We start from the raw sequence: 7,320 nt of genomic DNA, 5'->3' as shown, positions 1-7,320 counted from the left end.
TCAGATTTGTAATATTAGTATCCATACAATATTACATGCATTCTCATAAAAACATAATTCTTCTGATGCAGTCGAATAAAAACAGTAAATAAACAGAACAGTTATAGTCTGTCCACTATAAGAATTGCTTTTTGACAGCTCGACGGGTGATACCAGAACTCAGAAGTGATGTTCAAAAGATTATCGATTGTGATACCATTTCAATTATAAATTCAAAATATTATCATAAATCGAATCAGGTACGTAAATAATAATTACAACGTAAACGTACTAATAAGATATGTTACATATCTATGCATTGTATGTTAAAACTAAACTAAACTAATATTTTATTATTTATTGGTTTCTATCTTACAATTTGGTTACATTTTATAACATAATAGAAGAGTTTTTCTGTATCGGATATATTTTACAGAGTATTTCTATCGATTATTATAATCTATCGACCCATCATTGAAAACTTAATTCTGTGTAGACATCACTAAGTGGGCGGGACCTGTCCATGAAGTACGATAATTATTTGTATGACATTTTAACATAGACAATACAATCCTACATAGGCGTGAAGCTGTCAAAAAGCAAATAATATAATGGACAGAGTATAACAACACTTCCTATCGTGATATCTTTCTAGGTTTGTGAGCACCCTAGAACAATCAACAACAGAGAACATTTTGTTTGTATACAAACACTACAAAAACTCAAGGCAGTTTCGGTTCAGTAATTTGATTAACAGATGATCAAGGAAGAATGAAAAAAAAACAATTTGTCAACCAATTTTTTTGTCTTTAGGTTCCATCGATGAAAAAATAGGACAAAAACAACGGTTGCGTAATAAAACAAGGAAACTGTAAAAATACGACGTTTACAAACAATATCCAGATCGGGTCAATATTATTGAATATATGTCAGTATAATTTAATTTTTTCCTAACTTATATTTGTCAGACCCATACATTGTAACGGAGTTATTGACACACTTCTTACAGCAAATAGACATGATTCGGTTAAACTTTGTACAATGTACATACCGATTGAAGTTTATTCTGAAAATAATGTTCACACATATCATATTTCATATGTAAATATCTTGATTGAATTATAAGATAAAAGTATTATTTATACACTCAGTAAACGATTGCAATCGATTTTGAACGAATTCCCTATTTTATTGTGGCACAAACTTTTACCATACTATGGAGGAATTTAATATACAATACAAAATTGGAATAGACACTATAATTCAAACGACACTGGAGTCTGGACACATGCGGGTATAAGCGGGTATTAGTTCATATAATTTACATCAAACCAACATTAACGTTGCTACAACTATTACAGTTTCTGAAATTGAAAGTAATAAATCTTCAAATGTTCTCCAGTCTGCAATATCACGGACACTTATCCCACACCTGCAATAGATAATATAAAATAACAATAGATTCTAAACTACGCACATTTTACCGCCATAAACATAACCTTATTTACGTCACAACCTGTCTGCTTCAGATTTTATTGCAAGAATCCTCTTCAAATAACTATCCCGTATATTATCGGAATTATTTAATGACGAATTGCTACGTTTTATTTCCAGTTTACCTTGACTGTATTAAATTTTAGGTATTTAGTATGTGAAGTCCCATGTCCCCAAGTTAGGTATTTAGTATACTTATCATTAATCGTTAGAAATGGGACTCGAAAGCACTCACATTTTGTTTTTTTTCTCCATCAACTTCATCATAATGAAAAATGCATATAACTTCAAAACTCTTTAATCAAGAAAAGTGATAACATTAATGCCATTACATTTTTTTCTTTTCAGAATAAATAAGAGAATAATATAAAAAAAATCATTTTCTCATTTTCCAATCGCTCCCGATAAAAAGGTATATTTTTGCAGGTAACCCTTTATTTACGTCATAGCTCTGTACGTGGCATTGATGGGAAATAATTCAATGTTATATTCTTACAGTCTACTCTCATTACTATTTGCGAATAGGAGCTTATTCTCAAGTGTATAAACTATATACATACACTTGCGTACTAGTCCATAATTGCGGTAATACTTTGAAAGGTAACATTGTGTTTTTCACACAATTATAAATCCAGTTTATGATTGTCTTTGCGTCAGTTGTCATTGATGTAACTCCTAGGTTAGGTCATTAATAAGACGTCATAACACGAAGTGACGACTTGAGCAGTTTTCTATATGAAGGTGTCGAGTTAAAAGGATATACTATATAAAAGATATTCATAGAAAAAATCTAGAGTTCTCCACTCTGCTTCTAATAAAATACTTATACTATTTTATGTTCTTATATTTTGATGTGAAACATCTATAGGCTCACTTGTAAACCGAATTGTTGACGTGGCGACGCTTGCCATGGCGACGGGTCGCCACGCTATACACATCTATAGGCTTACTTGTAAACCGAACGATGTTTCACATCTGCCAGGCGTCCCATGACGGCTCACATTTTTTTTTCCTACGCAACATTTAGTCGAATGAAAACTTAACTAGCTTTTGCAAAACTCATATTTTCAATCCCCATTTCAATAATAATCAGAGCCTTCGAGATTCCAAAACGGTCACGTATCATTTGTCACCGACGAAAAGATAACAATTTAGTATGACGAATTTTGCACGTTTGACCTCTCGCTCCTCAGATAAGCGGTACTACACCACAAATTTTCCAATGGAACAATCGATTATTTAAAAAGTTAACGAATAGATTGTTCCGTTGTTTAAGTAACCATGTTCATGTACATAAAGTAACTCCAACAATGGGGACTTATACGTTGACGTATATCTCTTTTTTAATTTAATATATTTAGTATATACTTAGATCATTACTTAATGATCTAAGAGTATATTATTATATCTTACTAATATTATAATTTTATAAATGCGATATTTAAAAAAATGAATTGTAGTTGGCTACTCGTTAAAGTTAAAAAAGCCCATCGGCTCTGTATGAAAGTTGGTAAGAATTTATGGTGTTTGTTATTTTTTGTTATTACTTTTACGCAAAAAAATCAGAACAGTGAAGTTTGGTACAGATTAATCTGTACTGGATAGCACATAGGCTATTTTTTATCCGGGTACCTACCAGTTACCACGATAATTAAGCCGCGGTATCGAGCTAGTTATACATAAATGTTTTTTGCGTATTGTTTGTCATATGATGCAAGCTATAATAATATCACGTCTATCTTGTTCTAGATAAGCCTGTAATTCCATGACAGAACCTTGGCCCCACGTGCACTTACGTGGATTTTCCATAACCATCTGGATCTTTTCAAGACCAATGTTTGTTTGCTGTTTAAAGGTTAAATTGTGATGTTTTATTGACTGATGACTAATGTTAGTAATTTCAACACGCAATATAAATTAGTGAAGATGTCTATATAATTACATCACATGAACTGCTATTACACATATCTCGTGGAAATGTACTAAGTCGTAATGTACGACTTAGTACATTCAACCACCATTGACAAATTTTTGGGTAAAATAGGTGAATAGAATTTGATTTCTAAAACATTCGTGTATATGTTATAAACATTTAACAAATTAAAAAAAATATACAAATTTTAAAGCTAATGAGCTTATTAATGATCTTAGAAATACATTATTCGTTATATTTGAAAATAAAAAGCTATTGTTCAACAAGCGACAAAGGGCAGTTTCAGACAGGGTAATTTTTTAAATGCCCAGATAAAACAATGAGGCATCTCGCGGAAGTGTTTTAATTGTTATGGCATGTTTGTGCGTTCTTGAACTGGTGTTTAATTGCCTGTTGTTTGATGACTACTCACCTCGACACTGACCAGTGGACAGGGGTCGACGTACTGTATTCTGTTTCGTTTTGGCAAATTTATTTTATGCAAATCTGTAACAGTTGTACTAGATAGCTATAAGGAATTTTTCCCCTGGAACTTATCGTTCACTATAGACATTTTGAAAGAATAATTGCTTACTTATCTCGCAAAGTCGGTTTCTGAATTGAAAATATATTGATTAAGGTTTGATAAAGCTTACTCACATATGATTAAAAATTATGCAGCATTTAAGCATGATTTGAGATGTACTTAACGTCAAAGACTCGATTTAGAAACAGGCTGCAAAATCTTATTCTAAACTAAATTTCGACAAGTATCATTCAAAATATTTTATTTAAGGCAGTTATTAGTTTAAATAAGTATAACGGATATCTTTAAATATGTATTGCTAATCGGTCGATCAAATTTTTAAAATCAAATCGATCGAATTTTAGATCAAATTTTGAACGTCCCGATCGGTCCACGACACAATAGATTTTCTATTGTGTCTGTGATTCCGTGGCCTGAGTTATTAAATAATAAAGAACACGTCTGTAACAATTATAACTATGTATATCCAAATTAGTGTACATAAATTCATTCTGACGGACAATCACACATATGTGGACAACACTTTCTTACTATGCGGAACTCTGAAAACAACAAACAAAAAATTCGTGGATTTATGAAACATAACTAAATTCTCATTTTTAAATTCATAATCACAATAATTAATGAGGCCAGATCGTTGCACTTTCGAATTTTGAGAACAAAAAATAAATTTTCAATGCAAAATATACATTTTGTTCCGTCATCGGCTCTTTAGAAAAATAAACTCAAGATTGCATCCATCATACTTACGGGACTTCCTCAAACTGCTGTTTATTTTTGTAAGTAATTTATAAATCAAATGCTGTTATTATTATAAAATAATTTCTCCATCAAAAATAACGGCACCTTGACAATATTTGTATGCATTTAATTAATTATTTCATACTTTGTTTTGATTGTCAGTTGTAATAATGTGTTATTTTTGTGAATAAATGTTTGTCTATTGTCTACTTTGACGCCGATGATTATTAATTATTGTATTTCTCATTGCTGTGTTAGGATTTAACTTAAATTACTAATCCATGCTTTGTCCATACTATATTCTTTACTAATATGTATTATAAATTCGATAGTAACTCTATCTGTCTGATAAGCTTTTAGCTTTTACTCTAAAACCTCTGAACTGATTTTGTTGAAATTTGGAACAGAGGTTCCCAAGGTCTACAACAAACGAACATAGATATTTTCTCAAGGAAGACAAACACGGTGCGAGTAAAATAGGGGATGTATATGTACGTAGAGTTGTCACGCAATAACGTAAAATGCACTCAAGCGAAGCTGCGGGCAGAAAGCTTGTGTTCTATAAAGGTTAACCAAATCCTGTATCCTTTAAATACAAACATGTTGTGCAAATTGCTGACACCTCCAGGCCATAAAACCACGCAACGGATTAAATATTTTATTTTGATTTCGACTGTCATATTATTATTTCATATAAGTTCCTATTACAGACAAAAGCTTTGGTCTTGAGATAACAAAAACAAAACACTTCACTTGACTAGTTCCACTTATTATTATTTTACTTCATTTCCGTCAATTATCGTCATTACTTAACCTCCTTATAAATAAGACATGATGAATACCTATCTAGGTATGTACTTTTATAACAAACAAAATTGAGGTCTTCGGATAATCGAATACTTACCTTCATCGATAATTTTATATGGATAAGCAAATTGTGTGATTTTTTTTATTTTATTTTATTAATACGTAATTGATAATTTTTAAACTTATAAATTGTTTCGCTGAGGTTAAGCGAAAAATGAAAGTCAACATTTTAAAGTCACGTTTTGAGCGAATCCTTATACAAAAGCGATACGATACCTTGCATGTCATCATAGTAAACCGCTTAATTAAATTTCACGTTGTACACAAAACAATAGTTTTTCAATAATGAACACCAGAATCCGTCCTCACTGGGATCGGGAGTTGCCATTTGAAAAAAAGAAGAATAATGAACACAAAACATCCTACAACAAGAGACATACATTACAAATTTACCCATTGCCCTTTTCCTTTACACTTTCTTAACATGTATGTATATTAAAAAAAACTAAACAAATACCAGCTCTACTTACCCAGGGAACATAGTTTGCGTGTTTGTATCGCGTGGTATGCCGTCATTACATTCATACTTTTAAAATGTGTAATGGAGGTGCCATTCTACCCTGAGCAATTTGAAACTTAAGTTTAATCATTTAAAATCAGTAAAGTTGGGTTTTTCTCATGTAATTATTAGGTAACGATTTGAACTTAAAACAACAGATAGATATTACGAAACTAACATTCCAAATATTTTAACTTGGAGTAGTATGGAATCAAATGTAAATAATAGTACTCACTAAAACTCATGCTTTCAGCTCAAAAACTATTTCTAAAAGCCTAAAGCATTATTACGATATGATAAAAATAATTTATACCCATTGGACTATACTACAGTAAACATTTATCAACATTACAGGTCACTGAAGCCAATATATTCCGTGATCTGGTACAAATATTGCACAACATAATACCAAAAACTGAACCTGTTAGCTGATACGGACATCTCCATAAACCAATAAACGGACGCAGCTGCATTTTTCAGCATAATTCCAGCAGTTACACAAATAGCAAGTGACTCAGACGAGCGGCTCGTGAATCTCTGTTATTGGAATATTCAGTTTAATTTATTTATCGCTGGCAACATTGTCCGCGATTGCGTTCAAAGAGCTAATTTTTAGATGGCAATGTACTAACAACTATCATCTACTATGCAGAGGCTGGGGCATTTTCAGTTAGCCTTTTCGAATATTTGCAACGATTACCACGGTTATCATTGAGTATTCATGGCATAATTTTTTGTTTACAATTTTTATAACGATACACGCAAAAGTGTGTAAACATCCAAATCAACCAGTTGAAAAACGACGAAGGTTTTCAATTCTTAGCATAGAATATAGATTGTTTTAAATGTTTTGATAGATTATCTTCATCTAGGTCTAGCCAAGTCTAGCATATCAGCAAAAATATCGCATTTTGTAGATATTCATATATGTTTTTTCATATCAAAATTATATACTGACATATTTAGTTACAGATTCAAAATATGTTACTGGGGTTTTCCTGTCAATAAATTTCAATTACAGTGTTGGCGCACGCGCTTGTGCATGGCAATATTTTCTGCTTTACAACATAATGCGGATACTGTTAAAAGATTTGCTTGTAATTTTTCTTCCAGTCAGACAATCATACTATATTGTTACTAGCGGTCCGCCCCGGCTTCGCCCGTGGTACATATGAAAAATAGATGTTGGCCGATTCTCAGACTTACCCGATATGCACAGAAAATTTCATGAGAATCGGTCCACCCGTTTCGGAGGAGTATGCAGACTAACATTGTGACACG

This window comes from Colias eurytheme, chromosome 21 (assembly GCF_061535395.1).
Source record: "Colias eurytheme isolate Ceu_HAF_F1 chromosome 21, ilColEury1 Martin Lab GWU primary, whole genome shotgun sequence".
In the NCBI taxonomy this organism is placed as follows: domain Eukaryota; kingdom Metazoa; phylum Arthropoda; class Insecta; order Lepidoptera; family Pieridae; genus Colias; species Colias eurytheme.
Note: the sequence above shows the minus strand (reverse complement) of the source record.